Source organism: Carassius carassius, chromosome 9, assembly GCF_963082965.1.
Source record: "Carassius carassius chromosome 9, fCarCar2.1, whole genome shotgun sequence".
NCBI lineage: Eukaryota > Metazoa > Chordata > Actinopteri > Cypriniformes > Cyprinidae > Carassius > Carassius carassius.
In genome coordinates this window covers 1427501-1448214 of record NC_081763.1, presented here as the reverse complement: position 1 = coordinate 1448214, position 20714 = coordinate 1427501, and the positions used below count along the sequence as shown (strand labels likewise).

Here is a 20714-nt window from a genome sequence, read left to right as displayed (position 1 = left end):
TCCTAATCTAAGCAGGTTTGGGCCAGGTTAGTACTTTTGGATTTTTTCAGTAATTATCTAATAGGCCTGGTTAGTACTTTAGGAAATTTTCACTAATTGTCCAATAATCTTGCAAAAAAAAAAAAAAAAGAGTCAATGCCCGATCTCAGAATGTAAGCAGGTTTGGGCCAGGCTAGTACTTTTGGATTTTTTCAGTAATTATCTAATAGGCCTGGTTAGTACTTTTGGAAATTTTCACTAATTGTCCAATAATCTTGCAAAAAAAAAAAAAAAAGAGTCAATGCCCGATCTCAGAATGTAAGCAGGTTTGGGCCAGGTTAGTACTTTTGGATTTTTTCAGTAATTATCTAATAGGCCTGGTTAGTACTTTTGGGAATACCAGGTGCTGTAAGCTTTTGGGTTTCCTTCCCTACTTATATAATGCACTGGCGATTATAGTGGCTGATCTTTAAATAGCCCTCTCTTTGCAGCCTCCTTCGCTTACGGCCATACCAACCTGGCTATGCCCGATCTCATCTGATCTCCGAAGCTAAGCAGGTTTGGGCCTGGTTAGTACTTGGATGGGAGACCGCCTGGGAATACCAGGTGCTGTAAGATTTTGGGTTTCCTTCCCTACTTATATAAAGCACTGGCGATTATAGTGGCTGATCTTTAAATAGCCCTCTCTTTGCAGCCTCCTTCGCTTATGGCCATACCATCCTGGCTATGCCCGATCTCAACTGATCTCCAAATCTAAGCAGGTTTGGGCCAGGTTAGTACTTTTGGATTTTTTCAGTAATTATCTAATAGGCCTGGTTAGTACTTTTGGAAATTTTCACTAATTGTCCAATAATCTTGCAAAAAAAAAAAAAAGAGTCAATGCCCGATCTCAGAATGTAAGCAGGTTTGGGCCAGGTTAGTAATTTTGGATTTTTTCAGTAATTATCTAATAGGCCTGGTTAGTACTTTTGGAAATTTTCACTAATTGTCCAATAATCTTGCAAAAAAAAAAAAAAAAAGAGTCAATGCCCGATCTCAGAATGTAAGCAGGTTTGGGCCAGGTTAGTACTTTTGGATTTTTTCAGTAATTATCTAAAAGGCCTGGTTAGTACTTTTGGGAATACCAGGTGCTGTAAGCTTTTGGGTTTCCTTCCCTACTTATATAATGCACTGGCGATTATAGTGGCTGATCTTTAAATAGCCCTCTCTTTGCAGCCCCCTTCGCTTACGGACATACCAACCTGGCTATGCCCGATCTCGTCTGATCTCGGAAGCTAAGCAGGTTTGGGGCTGGTTAGTACTTGGATGGGAGACCGTTTGGGAATACCAGGTGCTGTAAGCTTTTGGGTTTCCTTCCCTACTTATATAAAGCACTGGCGATTATAGTGGCTGATCTTTAAATAGCCCTTTCTTTGCAGCCTCCTTCGCTTATGGCCATACCATCCTGGCTATGCCTGATCTCAACTGATCTCCAAATCTAAGCAGGTTTGGGCCAGATTAGTACTTTTGGATTTTTTCAGTAATTATCTAATAGGCCTGGTTAGTACTTTTGGAAATTTTCACTAATTGTCCAATAATCTTGCAAAAAAAAAAAAAAAAGAGTCAATGCCCGATCTCAGAATGTAAGCAGGTTTGGGCCAGGTTAGTACTTTTGGATTTTTTCAGTAATTATCTAATAGGCCTGGTTAGTACTTTTGGGAATTCCAGGTGCTGTAAGCTTTTGGGTTTCCTTCCCTACTTATATAATGCACTGGCGATTATAGTGGCTGATCTTTAAATAGCCCTCTCTTTGCAGCCTCCTTCGCTTACGGCCATACCAACCTGGCTATGCCCGATCTCGTCTGATCTCGGAAGCTAAGCAGGTTTGGGCCTGGTTAGTACTTGGATGGGAGACCGCCTGGGAATACCAGGTGCTGTAAGCTTTTGGCTTTCCTTCCCTACTTATATAAAGCACTGGCGATTATAGTGGCTGATCTTTAAATAGCCCTCTCTTTGCAGCCTTTTTCGCTTATGGCCATACCATCCTGGCTATGCCTGATCTCAACTGATCTCCAAATCTAAGCAGGTTTGGGCCAGGTTAGTACTTTTGGATTTTTTCAGTAATTATCTAATAGGCCTTGTTAGTACTTTTGGAAATTTTCACTAATTGTCCAATAATCTTGCAAAAAAAAAAAAAAAAAGAGTCAATGCCCGATCTCAGAATGTAAGCAGGTTTGGGCCAGGTTAGTACTTTTGGATTTTTTCAGTAATTATCTAATAAGCCTGGTTAGTACTTTTGGGAATACCAGGTGCTGTAAGCTTTTAGGTTTCCTTCCCTACTTATATAATGCACTGGCGATTATAGTGGCTGATCTTTAAATAGCCCTCTCTTTGCAGCCTCCTTCGCTTACGGCCATACCAACCTGGCTATGCCCGATCTCGTCTGATCTCGGAAGCTAAGCAGGTTTGGGCCTGGTTAATACTTGGATGGGAGACCGCCTGGGAATACCAGGTGCTGTAAGCTTTTGGGTTTCCTTCCCTACTTATATAAAGCACTGGCGATTATAGTGGTTGATCTTTAAATAGCCCTCTCTTTGCAGCCTCCTTCGCTTATGGCCATACCATCCTGGCTATGCCCGATCTCAACTGATCTCCAAATCTAAGCAGTTTTGGGCCAGGTTAGTACTTTTGGATTTTTTCAGTAATTATCTAATAGGCCTGGTTAGTACTTTTGGAAATTTTCACTAATTGTCCAATAATCTTGCAAAAAAAAAAAAAAAGAGTCAATGCCCGATCTCAGAATGTAAGCAGGTTTGGGCCAGGTTAGTACTTTTGGATTTTTTCAGTAATTATCTAATAGGCCTGGTTAGTACTTTAGGAAATTTTTACTAATTGTCCAATAATCTTGCAAAAAAAATAAAAATAAATAAAAGAGTCAATGCCCGATCTCAGAATGTAAGCAGGTTTGGGCCAGGTTAGTACTTTTGGATTTTTTCAAAAAGTACTAACCTTCGCTTATGGTCATACCATCCTGGCTATGCCTGATCTCAACTGATCTCCAAATCTAAGCAGGTTTGGGCCAGGTTAGTACTTTTGGATTTTTACAGTAATTATCTAATAGGCCTGGTTAGTACTTTTGGAAATTTTCACTAATTGTCCAATAATCTTGCAAAAAAAAAAAAAAAAAAGAGTCAATGCCCGATCTCAGAATGTAAGCAGGTTTGGGCCAGGTTAGTACTTTTGGATTTTTTCAGTAATTATCTAATAGGCCTGATTAGTACTTTTGGAAATTTTCACTAATTGTCCAATAATCTTGCAAAAAAAAAAAAAAAAGAGTCAATGCCCGATCTCAGAATGTAAGCAGGTTTGGGCCAGGTTAGTACTTTTGGATTTTTTCAGTAATTATCTAATAGGCCTGGTTAGTACTTTTGGGAATACCAGGTGCTGTAAGCTTTTGGGTTTCCTTCCCTACTTATATAATGCACTGGCGATTATAGTGGCTGATCTTTAAATAGCCCTCTCTTTGCAGCCTCCTTTGCTTACGGCCATACCACCCTGAGCACGCCCGAGTGGAAGCAGGAAGTGAGGTGGCAGCAGAAGGGAGAGAAAGGCTCTTCCAAACTTTTTTTTTCATTTAAGTTCTGGTTGATAAATTAGCAAAGTTAGTTTGAGATTAAAAGTTTTTTGTTTTTGACGGTGCTGCCCTGAGCAGAAGTTGCTGCTCAGGGGAAGGCAAAATGAGCAACCTGCTCACAATGGACGGATCTACTAATGTTGACAAGGACATGGCTAAAGACAAGGAACAAGGTCAAGGAATTGAAAAGGAGCAGCGGAGAGTGCAAAGAGGAGGATCAGGGGGAAGGGAGGAGAAGAATATGCAAGAGCGAGAAAAAGAGTATGCAAAGGAAGCAACAATGATTGTAAGCGTGGCAGAGGTGGATGGAGGGAAAGCAGAAGATGTGATAGTCGCTTTGATTGCAAAGGTAGGAGTGGCAAAAGTATTGGCTGTGAGGCCAAGATTGAATAAGGAATTTGAAATAACGTTGGAAAATGAGAGTTGTTGTGAAAGCCTAAAGGATGGTTTAATTATCAAAGGAGCCCGGTGTGAGGTGAGAAGTTTAAGCGCAAGAGAGTGTATCATCTCCTTTATGCATCTACCATGTTACATAACGGATGAAGAGATCAAAAGTAAGCTGAATATGTGGGGTGTCTCAGGTTAAGATCTGTCGTCTATGTATGGGTCCGGGGCATGTAATGAAAGACTGTCCCGAGTTCAGGTGCCGAGACTGCTGCGAGCTGGGACACTTCGCCAGAGAGTGTGATGCGGTGAGATGCCCTGACTGTAAGAAGGTGTTGGTGAAATGTGAGTGCTGGATGGGGGCTGAGGAGGATGAGGAAAACAACATGGAAACAGAGGAAACACACAGTGAAGAGGAGGAGCAAAGGGAAGAAAGGGAGCAAGATAAAGGGGAACAAGCTGGAAGGACAGTGGGGAATGAAGGCAGAAAAGAACAAGAGGACGAGAATCTGGCGGCGAAAGAAGATGAACAGGACGCTTTAGAGAGCCAGGAGGAACAGGACGAGAGGGAGGAAGAACAGAGGGGGGTCAACAAGCAAGTCGGAGAAAAGGGGACAACAAGAAGACGTCTGTTAAAGGTAGAACAAAACCATGAACAAGCCAAAAAAAGACATGTGATGATAACGGAAGCTGGGGATACTGAAGTAAAGGGAGCGGAGTGGGATCAAAATAGGTATGAGGCATTGTCGGAGAAGGTTGACGATGTGGAATGAGGAAGGAGGGGTGGATTCTCTTTTGTATGCTTTTGAGCATTGCAACCATTAATGTTCGTGGGTTATTGGATCAAGGGAAATTTGAAAGACTGAAAGAAGTTTGTAAGAGGGCAAATGTATTAATGATTCAAGAAACAAATTGGAGGGATGATGTAATGACTGGGTTCAAAAAGAGATGGAAAGGGGATGTTGTATGCAACCATGGAGATGGGAGAAAAGGGAGAGGAGTAGCAATCTTAATTAAAAAAGGGGTGTGTGAAGAGGTACGAGAAGTGTATAATGATGAAGAGGAGAAGTGTCTGGCGGTAGAAATAGAGGATGGTGGTGGGGGAAAAGTCATTTTATGTAATGTACATGCTCCTGTTGTGGAAAAGGAAAAGGTTGATTTCTTCAAGAAATTGAGGAATAGTATGGGAAAATGGAAGAGGTTTGTAATAATTGGAGATTTTAATACAGCTTTTAGCAAGATGGATTTAGCAGAGGGAATGGTCTTTAAATCAGATGGAGGGAGGAAAGAGCTGAAGAGTATAATGGAAGAAAATGATTTAGTGGATATATGGAGAATAAGAAATGAAGGTATCAGGGAATTCTCAAGAGAACAAGTGGTTAAAAAATGTATGTACGCAAGCAGAATAGATTTTGCAATATGTAAAAACGATTTTATGAATGTGGTGGAAAATATTTGTTATAAAAAAACGTCATTAAGTGATCATAAAGTTGTATGGGTGCGGATTGATTTGAGTGGAATGAAGAGAGGGCCAGGGTTATGGATTCTAAATACGGAATTTCTAAAGGAAACTAGTTTTAAAAAAAGGTGTGGAAGAAGTAATAAAGGAAGAGCTGAAAGATCAATTGTACAAAGAAGACAAACGAATATGGTGGGATAATGTTAAATATAGAATTGGGACCTATGCAAAAAACTTTGGTAAAATGATGAAGAGGGCAAGGAATTTTGAAGAAAAGAAAATAAGAAAGGAGTTGAAAGATACTCTGAATGAGGGAGGGGAAAATGTGGAAAGAATTTTAGTATTAGGGGAAAAGCTTAAAGGAGCATTTCACCCGTGGGAACATTGATCTTCATTGAAAGTGGGTCATATATGTAGTCGAAATCTATTAAAACTTTCGAATTTGGTGCCTTTTTGACCGAGTTATTACAGAAAGTAACTTTAGGGCTCATTTGTATGTAAAACCACAACTCCCACAATGCAACACATTTGCACAGCTCCACAAGCCACTCCCACTAATCCAGAACACCGCTGTTAGGCTGTTAGGCGATATTGTCTACAAGACATTGAGGACACAGTTAGCGATGTATGGTATTTACGTGCCACAGTAGTAAACAATGCCACAGTAAGCTTTTTGTGCATTAAAAAAGGTACTGCACAAACAGTTTACAGTTGACGTTACGTAACTTATTAACCGGGAATCATTTCGTGATAATAATGCTTGAAGAAATTGTGTACATTTCACGAAATGAATAAAAAATAAAATTGAAACACTTATTTTACAGTTAGACGTCCATTTGTGCAGGCTTCGGCTGGCGTTTCCAGTTTACCTTCGGAATTCTGAAGTATGTCTCCAGGACGCCTCTGTCCATATGCGGGGCGAAACTAGGATGGTTCACAACGCAAACATCCGTGTCCTTGTCTGCCTCAGACATTTCATCGAGGAGAAATTGGCATCTTTCAAATTCTTGCAGCAGACGGACTCGAGCTCTGTGTCCGTAGGCGCACAACGAGAGCACAGCCACCACCAGTCCGCACCAGCTCGAGCACGCCCGGGCTCCTCGGACGCGACAGGCAGGTCTCCGGCCTCGGCTGCAGCCGCCGCCTCCTGTTCCTCCATCAGCCTCAGCTGCTCTGCGCTATATTGTGGCTAGTATAGATAGCCACCAACATCTGTTTCGAGCAACAGAAAATCCTCTTCTTCCGTATCATGAGTTGTTCCTCCAGCCATTCTCGTAAATCTGACTCCATAAGCGCTTGTTAGCTTAGCTACATAGCTTCCAAACAAGATGGCGGATTTTCATTTTCATTTCTGTAAGTTTAGTCCCACCCACTGATCTGTAATAGGCCTGTAGGGTGAGTGGGTCCCACCCCCTGGAATAATAATAAGCTAGTCTCTGTAGTCTCTACACTTTTCAATGAATTTTGACTTCCTGCTTATTATGACGCAAAATGACGATTTTTACGTCATAATAAGCAGGAAGTAAAACACTTAAATCCTTATTTCTCCCATCTCAGGGAAAAATAAAGGGAAAATCCATGATCATTATAATATATGATTGGGTTTCTAACAATACAAAGCTAAATGCAAATGGGTGAAGTGTCCCTTTAAGGAAATAGAAGAAAGACATTTTAGAGGGGAGGTGATAAGAAGCAGGGCAAAATATGAAGTAGAAGGGGAAAAATGTACAAAGTTTTTCTTTAATCTTGAAAAAAGTAGACAGAGAGAAGGAATGATTAAGGAGATCAAAAGAGAAAGTGGTGAGATGGTAAAAGAAACAGAAGAGGTTTTAAAAGAAATAACAGAATTTTATAAGAAGCTGTTTAGCAAAGAAAAAATTGAAAAAACAGAAAAAGAATTTTTGACTGGGAAAATTAAGAAAAAATTAGATGTGGATAATAAAAAAATGAGTGATGAGGGTATAAAAAAAGAAGAAATAGAATGTGCCATACTGCAATTGAATAATGGGAAAAGTCCTGGAAGAGATGGGCTGTCAGGGGAGTTCTACAAACATTTTAAGGAAGTGTTGACACCAATTTTAAAGGAAGTGTATGATGAGATATTTGAAAAGGAAGAAACAAGTCATTTAATGGGGATTGGGGTAATTAAATTAATTTTTAAGAAGAGAGGGGATAAGAATGATTTGAAGAACTACAGACCAATAACCATGCTAAATACAGACTATAAAATCTTAGCAAAGATATTAGCAAACCGCTTGAAGAAAATTCTACCAAGCATTATTGAAACAAACCAGGCATATGCTATCGAAGGCAGGGATATCACAGACACAGTGTGTAGTATAAGAGATGTAGTGAGCTATATGGTGGAGGGAAGGAAAAAGGGATATGTTATAAGTCTAGATTTAGAAAAAGCCTTTGACAGAGTCGAGCACGAATTCTTGTTTGCAATTCTTGAAAAGTTTGATTTTGGGCAGAATTTCATAAAATGGTTGAAGATTTTATACAAGGGGGCGAAAAGCCAAATAAAATGTAAAGGATTTTTAACTGGAGCTTTCAGTGTCTCAAGGTCTATAAGACAGGGCTGTCCTTTGTCAGCCCAATTATATAGTTTAGTGGCAGAATCCCTGGGGCTAGCAATAATGGGGGAAAAGGAAATCAAAGGAGTGGTTTTAAGAGATAATGAAGAATTACAAAAAGTATATCAATACGCAGATGACACAACACTGATAGTAAAGGATGTCAAAAGCGTTGAAAAAGCAATGGAAATATTGCAAAGGTACTGCAAAGGATCTGGGGCCAAAATTAACATAGAGAAAACAGTTTATATGAATATTGGAGATGGGGAGAACATTCAAAGCTTATTTCCTTTTAAAGAAGAAGAAGGCTTAAAGGTGTTAGGAATCAGGATAGGAAAAAATGAACGAGAAATGAGGGATGTGATGTGGGATGATGTGATTGGAAGGATGGAGAGAGTTTTAAACTTCTGGAAAATGAGGGAACTAACATTGAGGGGGAAGGTGTTAGTACTGAATGCCTTAATGTTATCGAAAATGTGGTATGTGTTGAGTGTTACACCGATGCCAAGGTGGATAAGTAAAAGAATAAAAGCGGCCGTTTTGAAATTTCTATGGGATTCAAAACCATCAAAGATAGCGTACGAGACAATAATAGATGTGAAAGATGGAGGGCTGGGTTTGCAGGATCCAGAATTAAAGAAAAAGAGTTTTAGAGTTAAAATAGTGAAAAAATTCTTGAGTGAAGAAAATCAGGCACAATGGCCAGAGTTAATGAATTTGTTTTTAAACAAATGTGGAAATATGAACATAGGAGCAGATATTTTATGGATGAAACTGAAGCAAAATATGATGTCCGGAATTCCAGAATTTTATGTAGAAGTATTGGAAGCATGGGGAGAATTCAAAATAAATGTGGGCATAACGCCTAGAAGAAGAAAGAAATGCTAAATCAACCTTTGTTCTTAAATGATAATGTTTTATATAAAGGAAAAGAACTGTATTTTAAACAGTGGATTAAGGCTGCATTTAAGAGAGTGAAGGATGTTCTATACGAAGTAAAAGAAGGATTTTTTCCATTCCAAGCAATTGTGGATGAGGTGAAAGAGGTGGAGGATGATGTAAATGTGAAAATTTTGGAAAAACAATATGAACAGGTAAAGGAAGCAATTCCTAGGCAATGGATAAGGATGATTGAGGGAGAAAATGGAAATGAAGGGGACAAGATGAAGGTAGTTATAAAAGAGAAGGGAGAAGAAGTTTCTCTTAATCAAAGTTCAGTGAAAAAGTTTTATGTGTTTTTCAGGAGCTTGGTGTTTAAGGAGCCGGTGGCTGTTAAATTTTGGGAAAAAGTGTTTAACGATTTTGATAAGAGGATGTTATGGAAAAATCTGGGAAAATGGTACATGGATGCGAGAATGGAAAACTTAGAGTTTTGTATAAGACATAACATAATATTTTCAGAGCTAAAGCTGTACAAAATGGGATTAACCGAAAATGCCATGTGTAAAGTGTGTTTGATAAAAGAGGAAGGAATTTTGCATATATTTCTGTCATATACGGAGTCACAAGCTTTTAAACTGAAAATGAAAAATTTGGTAAAAGAATTGTTGGAGGATAAAGGGGACGAAATTGAGAATGAGCAAATATGGAGTTGCATGTTCTTATTTGGAGTTAATATAGATTGTGAAAAACGGAATGTGATAAATATATTCTTGACTGTTGGGAGGTTTATAATATGGCAGAGAAGGAATTTTGCAAGAAGGGAAAAGAAGAAGTTGGATTTGTGGTCTGGTTTTAAAAGGAAATTGGAAGATTATATAAAGACATTAGAGGAGTACTTTAAGAGAGAGGGGAAGATGCAGATACTTGATAAGTTGATAGGGAAAGATAATCCATTTATTAAAAATACATTGAATGGATTAGAATTGAATTTAGAAAAGAGAGATGAGGTCTGATGAATATGTGAAGGTTGACAAAAGTGTATAAATTGAATGTATGTTTGTATATGAATGGAGGAAAAAATAATTAATAAAAAAAAAAAAAAAAAAAAAAAAAATCTCATCTGATCTCGGAAGCTAAGCAGGTTTGGGCCTGGTTAGTACTTTGATGGGAGACTGCCTGGGAATACCAGGTGCTGTAAGCTTTTGGGTTTCCTTCCCTACTTATATAAAGCACTGGCGATTATAGTGGCTGATCTTTAAATAGCCCTCTCTTTGCAGCCTCCTTCGCTTATGGCCATACCATCCTGGCTATGCCTGATCTCAACTGATCTCCAAATCTAAGCAGGTTTGGGCCAGGTTAGTACTTTTGGATTTTTTCAGTAATTATCTAATAGGCCTGGTTAGTACTTTTGGGAATACCAGGTGCTGTAAGCTTTTGGGTTTCCTTCCCTACTTATATGATGCACTGGCGATTATAGTGGCTGATCTTTAAATAGCCCTCTCTTTGCAGCCTCCTTCGCTTACGGCCATACCATCCTGGCTATGCCCGATCTCAACTGATCTCCAAATCTAAGCAGGTTTGGGCCTGGTTAGTACTTGGATGGGAGACCGCCTGGGAATACCAGGTGCTGTAAGCTTTTGGGTTTCCTTCCCTACTTATATAAAGCACTGGCGATTATAGTGGCTGATCTTTAAATAGCCCTCTCTTTGCAGCCTCCTTATCTTATGGCCATACCATCCTGGCTATGCCCGATCTCAACTGATCTCCAAATCTAAGCAGTTTTGGGCCAGGTTAGTACTTTTGGATTTTTTCAGTAATTATCTAATAGGCCTGGTTAGTACTTTTGGAAATTTTCACTAATTGTCCAATAATCTTGCAAAAAAAAAAAAAAAGAGTCAATGCCCGATCTCAGAATGTAAGCAGGTTTGGGCCAGGTTAGTACTTTTGGATTTTTTCAGTAATTATCTAATAGGCCTGGTTAGTACTTTAGGAAATTTTTACTAATTGTCCAATAATCTTGCAAAAAAAATAAAAATAAATAAAAGAGTCAATGCCCGATCTCAGAATGTAAGCAGGTTTGGGCCAGGTTAGTACTTTTGGATTTTTTCAAAAAGTACTAACCTTCGCTTATGGCCATACCATCCTGGCTATGCCTGATCTCAACTGATCTCCAAATCTAAGCAGGTTTGGGCCAGGTTAGTACTTTTGGATTTTTACAGTAATTATCTAATAGGCCTGGTTAGTACTTTTGGAAATTTTCACTAATTGTCCAATAATCTTGCAAAAAAAAAAAAAAAAAAGAGTCAATGCCCGATCTCAGAATGTAAGCAGGTTTGGGCCAGGTTAGTACTTTTGGATTTTTTCAGTAATTATCTAATAGGCCTGATTAGTACTTTTGGAAATTTTCACTAATTGTCCAATAATCTTGCAAAAAAAAAAAAAAAGAGTCAATGCCCGATCTCAGAATGTAAGCAGGTTTGGGCCAGGTTAGTACTTTTGGATTTTTTCAGTAATTATCTAATAGGCCTGGTTAGTACTTTTGGGAATACCAGGTGCTGTAAGCTTTTGGGTTTCCTTCCCTACTTATATAATGCACTGGCGATTATAGTGGCTGATCTTTAAATAGCCCTCTCTTTGCAGCCTCCTTTGCTTACGGCCATACCACCCTGAGCACGCCCGAGTGGAAGCAGGAAGTGAGGTGGCAGCAGAAGGGAGAGAAAGGCTCTTCCAAACTTTTTTTTTCATTTAAGTTCTGGTTGATAAATTAGCAAAGTTAGTTTGAGATTAAAAGTTTTTTGTTTTTGACGGTGCTGCCCTGAGCAGAAGTTGCTGCTCAGGGGAAGGCAAAATGAGCAACCTGCTCACAATGGACGGATCTACTAATGTTGACAAGGACATGGCTAAAGACAAGGAACAAGGTCAAGGAATTGAAAAGGAGCAGCGGAGAGTGCAAAGAGGAGGATCAGGGGGAAGGGAGGAGAAGAATATGCAAGAGCGAGAAAAAGAGTATGCAAAGGAAGCAACAATGATTGTAAGCGTGGCAGAGGTGGATGGAGGGAAAGCAGAAGATGTGATAGTCGCTTTGATTGCAAAGGTAGGAGTGGCAAAAGTATTGGCTGTGAGGCCAAGATTGAATAAGGAATTTGAAATAACGTTGGAAAATGAGAGTTGTTGTGAAAGCCTAAAGGATGGTTTAATTATCAAAGGAGCCCGGTGTGAGGTGAGAAGTTTAAGCGCAAGAGAGTGTATCATCTCCTTTATGCATCTACCATGTTACATAACGGATGAAGAGATCAAAAGTAAGCTGAATATGTGGGGTGTCTCAGGTTAAGATCTGTCGTCTATGTATGGGTCCGGGGCATGTAATGAAAGACTGTCCCGAGTTCAGGTGCCGAGACTGCTGCGAGCTGGGACACTTCGCCAGAGAGTGTGATGCGGTGAGATGCCCTGACTGTAAGAAGGTGTTGGTGAAATGTGAGTGCTGGATGGGGGCTGAGGAGGATGAGGAAAACAACATGGAAACAGAGGAAACACACAGTGAAGAGGAGGAGCAAAGGGAAGAAAGGGAGCAAGATAAAGGGGAACAAGCTGGAAGGACAGTGGGGAATGAAGGCAGAAAAGAACAAGAGGACGAGAATCTGGCGGCGAAAGAAGATGAACAGGACGCTTTAGAGAGCCAGGAGGAACAGGACGAGAGGGAGGAAGAACAGAGGGGGGTCAACAAGCAAGTCGGAGAAAAGGGGACAACAAGAAGACGTCTGTTAAAGGTAGAACAAAACCATGAACAAGCCAAAAAAAGACATGTGATGATAACGGAAGCTGGGGATACTGAAGTAAAGGGAGCGGAGTGGGATCAAAATAGGTATGAGGCATTGTCGGAGAAGGTTGACGATGTGGAATGAGGAAGGAGGGGTGGATTCTCTTTTGTATGCTTTTGAGCATTGCAACCATTAATGTTCGTGGGTTATTGGATCAAGGGAAATTTGAAAGACTGAAAGAAGTTTGTAAGAGGGCAAATGTATTAATGATTCAAGAAACAAATTGGAGGGATGATGTAATGACTGGGTTCAAAAAGAGATGGAAAGGGGATGTTGTATGCAACCATGGAGATGGGAGAAAAGGGAGAGGAGTAGCAATCTTAATTAAAAAAGGGGTGTGTGAAGAGGTACGAGAAGTGTATAATGATGAAGAGGAGAAGTGTCTGGCGGTAGAAATAGAGGATGGTGGTGGGGGAAAAGTCATTTTATGTAATGTACATGCTCCTGTTGTGGAAAAGGAAAAGGTTGATTTCTTCAAGAAATTGAGGAATAGTATGGGAAAATGGAAGAGGTTTGTAATAATTGGAGATTTTAATACAGCTTTTAGCAAGATGGATTTAGCAGAGGGAATGGTCTTTAAATCAGATGGAGGGAGGAAAGAGCTGAAGAGTATAATGGAAGAAAATGATTTAGTGGATATATGGAGAATAAGAAATGAAGGTATCAGGGAATTCTCAAGAGAACAAGTGGTTAAAAAATGTATGTACGCAAGCAGAATAGATTTTGCAATATGTAAAAACGATTTTATGAATGTGGTGGAAAATATTTGTTATAAAAAAACGTCATTAAGTGATCATAAAGTTGTATGGGTGCGGATTGATTTGAGTGGAATGAAGAGAGGGCCAGGGTTATGGATTCTAAATACGGAATTTCTAAAGGAAACTAGTTTTAAAAAAAGGTGTGGAAGAAGTAATAAAGGAAGAGCTGAAAGATCAATTGTACAAAGAAGACAAACGAATATGGTGGGATAATGTTAAATATAGAATTGGGACCTATGCAAAAAACTTTGGTAAAATGATGAAGAGGGCAAGGAATTTTGAAGAAAAGAAAATAAGAAAGGAGTTGAAAGATACTCTGAATGAGGGAGGGGAAAATGTGGAAAGAATTTTAGTATTAGGGGAAAAGCTTAAAGGAGCATTTCACCCGTGGGAACATTGATCTTCATTGAAAGTGGGTCATATATGTAGTCGAAATCTATTAAAACTTTCGAATTTGGTGCCTTTTTGACCGAGTTATTACAGAAAGTAACTTTAGGGCTCATTTGTATGTAAAACCACAACTCCCACAATGCAACACATTTGCACAGCTCCACAAGCCACTCCCACTAATCCAGAACACCGCTGTTAGGCTGTTAGGCGATATTGTCTACAAGACATTGAGGACACAGTTAGCGATGTATGGTATTTACGTGCCACAGTAGTAAACAATGCCACAGTAAGCTTTTTGTGCATTAAAAAAGGTACTGCACAAACAGTTTACAGTTGACGTTACGTAACTTATTAACCGGGAATCATTTCGTGATAATAATGCTTGAAGAAATTGTGTACATTTCACGAAATGAATAAAAAATAAAATTGAAACACTTATTTTACAGTTAGACGTCCATTTGTGCAGGCTTCGGCTGGCGTTTCCAGTTTACCTTCGGAATTCTGAAGTATGTCTCCAGGACGCCTCTGTCCATATGCGGGGCGAAACTAGGATGGTTCACAACGCAAACATCCGTGTCCTTGTCTGCCTCAGACATTTCTTCGAGGAGAAATTGGCATCTTTCAAATTCTTGCAGCAGACGGACTCGAGCTCTGTGTCCGTAGGCGCACAACGAGAGCACAGCCACCACCAGTCCGCACCAGCTCGAGCACGCCCGGGCTCCTCGGACGCGACAGGCAGGTCTCCGGCCTCGGCTGCAGCCGCCGCCTCCTGTTCCTCCATCAGCCTCAGCTGCTCTGCGCTATATTGTGGCTAGTATAGATAGCCACCAACATCTGTTTCGAGCAACAGAAAATCCTCTTCTTCCGTATCATGAGTTGTTCCTCCAGCCATTCTCGTAAATCTGACTCCATAAGCGCTTGTTAGCTTAGCTACATAGCTTCCAAACAAGATGGCGGATTTTCATTTTCGTTTCTGTAAGTTTAGTCCCACCCACTGATCTGTAATAGGCCTGTAGGGTGAGTGGGTCCCACCCCCTGGAATAATAATAAGCTAGTCTCTGTAGTCTCTACACTTTTCAATGAATTTTGACTTCCTGCTTATTATGACGCAAAATGACGATTTTTACGTCATAATAAGCAGGAAGTAAAACACTTAAATCCTTATTTCTCCCATCTCAGGGAAAAATAAAGGGAAAATCCATGATCATTATAATATATGATTGGGTTTCTAACAATACAAAGCTAAATGCAAATGGGTGAAGTGTCCCTTTAAGGAAATAGAAGAAACACATTTTAGAGGGGAGGTGATAAGAAGCAGGGCAAAATATGAAGTAGAAGGGGAAAAATGTACAAAGTTTTTCTTTAATCTTGAAAAAAGTAGACAGAGAGAAGGAATGATTAAGGAGATCAAAAGAGAAAGTGGTGAGATGGTAAAAGAAACAGAAGAGGTTTTAAAAGAAATAACAGAATTTTATAAGAAGCTGTTTAGCAAAGAAAAAATTGAAAAAACAGAAAAAGAATTTTTGATTGGGAAAATTAAGAAAAAATTAGATGTGGATAATAAAAAAATGAGTGATGAGGGTATAAAAAAAGAAGAAATAGAATGTGCCATACTGCAATTGAATAATGGGAAAAGTCCTGGAAGAGATGGGCTGTCAGGGGAGTTCTACAAACATTTTAAGGAAGTGTTGACACCAATTTTAAAGGAAGTGTATGATGAGATATTTGAAAAGGAAGAAACAAGTCATTTAATGGGGATTGGGGTAATTAAATTAATTTTTAAGAAGAGAGGGGATAAGAATGATTTGAAGAACTACAGGCCAATAACCATGCTAAATACAGACTATAAAATCTTAGCAAAGATATTAGCAAACCGCTTGAAGAAAATTCTACCAAGCATTATTGAAACAAACCAGGCATATGCTATCGAAGGCAGGGATATCACAGACACAGTGTGTAGTATAAGAGATGTAGTGAGCTATATGGTGGAGGGAAGGAAAAAGGGATATGTTATAAGTCTAGATTTAGAAAAAGCCTTTGACAGAGTCGAGCACGAATTCTTGTTTGCAATTCTTGAAAAGTTTGATTTTGGGCAGAATTTCATAAAATGGTTGAAGATTTTATACAAGGGGGCGAAAAGCCAAATAAAATGTAAAGGATTTTTAACTGGAGCTTTCAGTGTCTCAAGGTCTATAAGACAGGGCTGTCCTTTGTCAGCCCAATTATATAGTTTAGTGGCAGAATCCCTGGGGCTAGCAATAATGGGGGAAAAGGAAATCAAAGGAGTGGTTTTAAGAGATAATGAAGAATTACAAAAAGTATATCAATACGCAGATGACACAACACTGATAGTAAAGGATGTCAAAAGCGTTGAAAAAGCAATGGAAATATTGCAAAGGTACTGCAAAGGATCTGGGGCCAAAATTAACATAGAGAAAACAGTTTATATGAATATTGGAGATGGGGAGAACATTCAAAGCTTATTTCCTTTTAAAGAAGAAGAAGGCTTAAAGGTGTTAGGAATCAGGATAGGAAAAAATGAACGAGAAATGAGGGATGTGATGTGGGATGATGTGATTGGAAGGATGGAGAGAGTTTTAAACTTCTGGAAAATGAGGGAACTAACATTGAGGGGGAAGGTGTTAGTACTGAATGCCTTAATGTTATCGAAAATGTGGTATGTGTTGAGTGTTACACCGATGCCAAGGTGGATAAGTAAAAGAATAAAAGCGGCCGTTTTGAAATTTCTATGGGATTCAAAACCATCAAAGATAGCGTACGAGACAATAATAGATGTGAAAGATGGAGGGCTGGGTTTGCAGGATCCAGAATTAAAGAAAAAGAGTTTTAGAGTTAAAATAGTGAAAAAATTCTTGAGTGAAGAAAATCAGGCACAATGGCCAGAGTTAATGAATTTGTTTTTAAACAAATGTGGAAATATGAACATAGGAGCAGATATTTTATGGATGAAACTGAAGCAAAATATGATGTCCGGAATTCCAGAATTTTATGTAGAAGTATTGGAAGCATGGGGAGAATTCAAAATAAATGTGGGCATAACGCCTAGAAGAAGAAAGAAATGCTAAATCAACCTTTGTTCTTAAATGATAATGTTTTATATAAAGGAAAAGAACTGTATTTTAAACAGTGGATTAAGGCTGCATTTAAGAGAGTGAAGGATGTTCTATACGAAGTAAAAGAAGGATTTTTTCCATTCCAAGCAATTGTGGATGAGGTGAAAGAGGTGGAGGATGATGTAAATGTGAAAATTTTGGAAAAACAATATGAACAGGTAAAGGAAGCAATTCCTAGGCAATGGATAAGGATGATTGAGGGAGAAAATGGAAATGAAGGGGACAAGATGAAGGTAGTTATAAAAGAGAAGGGAGAAGAAGTTTCTCTTAATCAAAGTTCAGTGAAAAAGTTTTATGTGTTTTTCAGGAGCTTGGTGTTTAAGGAGCCGGTGGCTGTTAAATTTTGGGAAAAAGTGTTTAACGATTTTGATAAGAGGATGTTATGGAAAAATCTGGGAAAATGGTACATGGATGCGAGAATGGAAAACTTAGAGTTTTGTATAAGACATAACATAATATTTTCAGAGCTAAAGCTGTACAAAATGGGATTAACCGAAAATGCCATGTGTAAAGTGTGTTTGATAAAAGAGGAAGGAATTTTGCATATATTTCTGTCATATACGTAGTCACAAGCTTTTAAACTGAAAATGAAAAATTTGGTAAAAGAATTGTTGGAGGATAAAGGGGACGAAATTGAGAATGAGCAAATATGGAGTTGCATGTTCTTATTTGGAGTTAATATAGATTGTGAAAAACGGAATGTGATAAATATATTCTTGACTGTTGGGAGGTTTATAATATGGCAGAGAAGGAATTTTGCAAGAAGGGAAAAGAAGAAGTTGGATTTGTGGTCTGGTTTTAAAAGGAAATTGGAAGATTATATAAAGACATTAGAGGAGTACTTTAAGAGAGAGGGGAAGATGCAGATACTTGATAAGTTGATAGGGAAAGATAATCCATTTATTAAAAATACATTGAATGGATTAGAATTGAATTTAGAAAAGAGAGATGAGGTCTGATGAATATGTGAAGGTTGACAAAAGTGTATAAATTGAATGTATGTTTGTATATGAATGGAGGAAAAAATAATTAATAAAAAAAAAAAAAAAAAAAAAAAAATCTCATCTGATCTCGGAAGCTAAGCAGGTTTGGGCCTGGTTAGTACTTTGATGGGAGACTGCCTGGGAATACCAGGTGCTGTAAGCTTTTGGGTTTCCTTCCCTACTTATATAAAGCACTGGCGATTATAGTGGCTGATCTTTAAATAGCCCTCTCTTTGCAGCCTCCTTCGCTTATGGCCATACCATCCTGGCTATGCCTGATCTCAACTGATCTCCAAATCTAAGCAGGTTTGGGCCAGGTTAGTACTTTTGGATTTTTTCAGTAATTATCTAATAGGCCTGGTTAGTACTTTTGGGAATACCAGGTGCTGTAAGCTTTTGGGTTTCCTTCCCTACTTATATAATGCACTGGCGATTATAGTGGCTGATCTTTAAATAGCCCTCTCTTTGCAGCCTCCTTCGCTTACGGCCATACCATCCTGGCTATGCCCGATCTCAACTGATCTCCAAATCTAAGCAGGTTTGGGCCTGGTTAGTACTTGGATGGGAGACCGCCTGGGAATACCAGGTGCTGTAAGCTTTTGGGTTTCCTTCCCTACTTATATAAAGCACTGGCGATTATAGTGGCTGATCTTTAAATAGCCCTCTCTTTGCAGCCTCCTTATCTTATGGCCATACCATCCTGGCTATGCCCGATCTCAACTGATCTCCAAATCAAAGCAGGTTTGGGCCAGGTTAGTACTTTTGGATTTTTTCAGTAATTATCTAATAGGCCTGGTTAGTACTTTTGGAAATTTTCACTAATTGTCCAATAATCTTGCAAAAAAAAAAAAAATAGAGTCAATGCCCGATCTCAGAATGTAAGCAGGTTTGGGCCAGGTTAGTACTTTTGGATTTTTTCAGTAATTATCTAATAGGCCTGGTTAGTACTTTTGGAATAATAATTTCCAATTATCTTGCAAAAAAAAAAAAAAAAAAGAGTCAATGCCCGATATCAGAATGTAAGCAGGTTAGGGCCAGGTTAGTACTTTTGGATTTTTTCAGTAATTATCTAATACGCCTGGTTAGTACTTTTGGAAATTTTCACTAATTGTCCAATAATCTTGCAATAAAAAAAAAAAAAGAGCCAATGCCCGATCTCAGAATGTAAGCAGGTTTGGGCCAGGTTAGTACTTTTGGATTTTTTCAGTAATTACCTAATAGGCCTGGTTAGTACTTTTGGAAATTTTCACTAATTGTCCAATAATCTTGCAAAAAAAAAAAAAAAAGAGTCAATGCCCGATCTTAGAACGTAAGCAGGTTTGGGCCAGGTTAGTACTTTTGGATTTTTTCAGTAATTATCTAATAGGCCTGGATAGTACTTTTGGGAATACCAGGTGCTGTAAGCTTTTGGGTTTTCTTTCCCTACTTATATAATGCACTGGCGATTATAGTGGCTGATCTTTAAATAGCCCTCTCTTTGCAGCCTCCTTCGCTTACGGCCATACCAACCTGGCTATGCCTGATCTCGTCTGATCTCGGAAGCTAAGCAAGTTTGGCCTGGTTAGTACTTGGATGGGAGACCGCCTGGGAATACCAGGTGCTGTAAGTTTTGGGTTTCCTTCCCTACTTATATAATGCACTGGCGATTATAGTGGCTGATCTTTAAATAGCCCTCTCTTTGCAGCCTCCTTCGCTTACGGCCATACCAACCTGGCTATGCCTGATCTCGTCTGATCTCGGAAGCTAAGCAAGTTTGGCCTGGTTAGTACTTGGATGGGAGACCGCCTGGGAATACCAGGTGCTGTAAGCTTTTGGGTTTCCTTCCCTACTTATATAAAGCACTGGCGATTATAGTGGCTGATCTTTAAATAGCCCTCTCTTTGCAGCCTCCTTCGCTTATGGCCATACCATCCTGGCTATGCCCGATCTCAACTGATCTCCAAATCTAAGCAGGTTTGGGCCAGGTTAGTACTTTTGGATTTTTTCAGTAATTATCTAATAGGCCTGGTTAGTACTTTTGGGAATTTTCACTAATTGTCCAATAATCTTGCAAAAAAAAGAGTCAATGCCCGATCTCAGAATGTAAGCAGGTTTGGGCCGGGTTAGTACTTTTGGATTTTTTCAGTAATTATCTAATAGGCCTGGTTAGTACTTTTGGAAATTTTCACTAATTGTCCAATAATCTTGCAAAAAAAAAAGTCAATGCCCGATCTCAGAATGTAAGCAGGTTTGGGCCAGGTTAGTACTTTTGGATTTTTTCAGTAATTATCTAATAGGCCTGGTTAGTACTTTTGGGAATACCAGGTGCTGTAAGCTCTTGGGTTTCCTTCCCTACTTATTTAATGCACTGGCGATTATAGTGGCTGATCTTTAAATAGCCCTCTCTTTGCAGCCTCCTTCGCTTACGGCCATACCAACCTGGCTATGCCCGATCTCGTCTGATCTCGGAAGCTAAGCAGGTTTGGGCCTGGTTAGTACTTGGATGGGAGACCGCCTGGGAATACCAGGTGCTGTAAGCTTTTGGGTTTCCTTCCCTACTTATATAAAGCACTGGCGATTATAGTGGCTGATCTTTAAATAGCCCTCTCTTTGCAGCCTCCTTCGCTTATGGACATACCATCCTGGCTATGCCCGATCTCAACTGATCTCCAAATCTAAGCAGGTTTGGGCCAGGTTAGTACTTTTGGATTTTTTCAGTAATTATCTAATAGGCCTGGTTAGTACTTTTGGAAATTTTC

At 39.2% G+C, this 20714-nt stretch overlaps 8 non-coding genes and 1 pseudogene across 8 annotated transcripts; all 9 read left to right on the top strand.

Moving 5' to 3' along the window:
- Positions 1–478: 478 nt before the first annotated feature.
- LOC132150323 (5S ribosomal RNA) lies at positions 479–597 on the top strand. The gene has a single exon (XR_009435559.1). It is a non-coding gene; the product is annotated as a 5S ribosomal RNA (ribosomal RNA).
- Positions 598–1202: 605 nt separating this feature from the next.
- On the top strand, positions 1203–1321 carry LOC132150628 (5S ribosomal RNA). Its single transcript, XR_009435855.1, has one exon. It is a non-coding gene; the product is annotated as a 5S ribosomal RNA (ribosomal RNA).
- A 461-nt stretch (positions 1322–1782) lies between these two features.
- Positions 1783–1901, top strand: LOC132150748 (5S ribosomal RNA). Its single transcript, XR_009435930.1, has one exon. It is a non-coding gene; the product is annotated as a 5S ribosomal RNA (ribosomal RNA).
- Positions 1902–2363: 462 nt separating this feature from the next.
- LOC132149875 (5S ribosomal RNA) lies at positions 2364–2482 on the top strand. Its single transcript, XR_009435135.1, has one exon. It is a non-coding gene; the product is annotated as a 5S ribosomal RNA (ribosomal RNA).
- A 7928-nt stretch (positions 2483–10410) lies between these two features.
- Positions 10411–10529, top strand: LOC132150686 (5S ribosomal RNA). The gene has a single exon (XR_009435911.1). It is a non-coding gene; the product is annotated as a 5S ribosomal RNA (ribosomal RNA).
- Positions 10530–18455: 7926 nt separating this feature from the next.
- Positions 18456–18574, top strand: LOC132150684 (5S ribosomal RNA). Its single transcript, XR_009435909.1, has one exon. It is a non-coding gene; the product is annotated as a 5S ribosomal RNA (ribosomal RNA).
- Positions 18575–19467: 893 nt separating this feature from the next.
- Positions 19468–19585, top strand: LOC132150694 (5S ribosomal RNA; annotated as a pseudogene).
- An 83-nt stretch (positions 19586–19668) lies between these two features.
- LOC132150663 (5S ribosomal RNA) lies at positions 19669–19786 on the top strand. Its single transcript, XR_009435888.1, has one exon. It is a non-coding gene; the product is annotated as a 5S ribosomal RNA (ribosomal RNA).
- A 590-nt stretch (positions 19787–20376) lies between these two features.
- On the top strand, positions 20377–20495 carry LOC132150747 (5S ribosomal RNA). Its single transcript, XR_009435929.1, has one exon. It is a non-coding gene; the product is annotated as a 5S ribosomal RNA (ribosomal RNA).
- Positions 20496–20714: the final 219 nt, after the last annotated feature.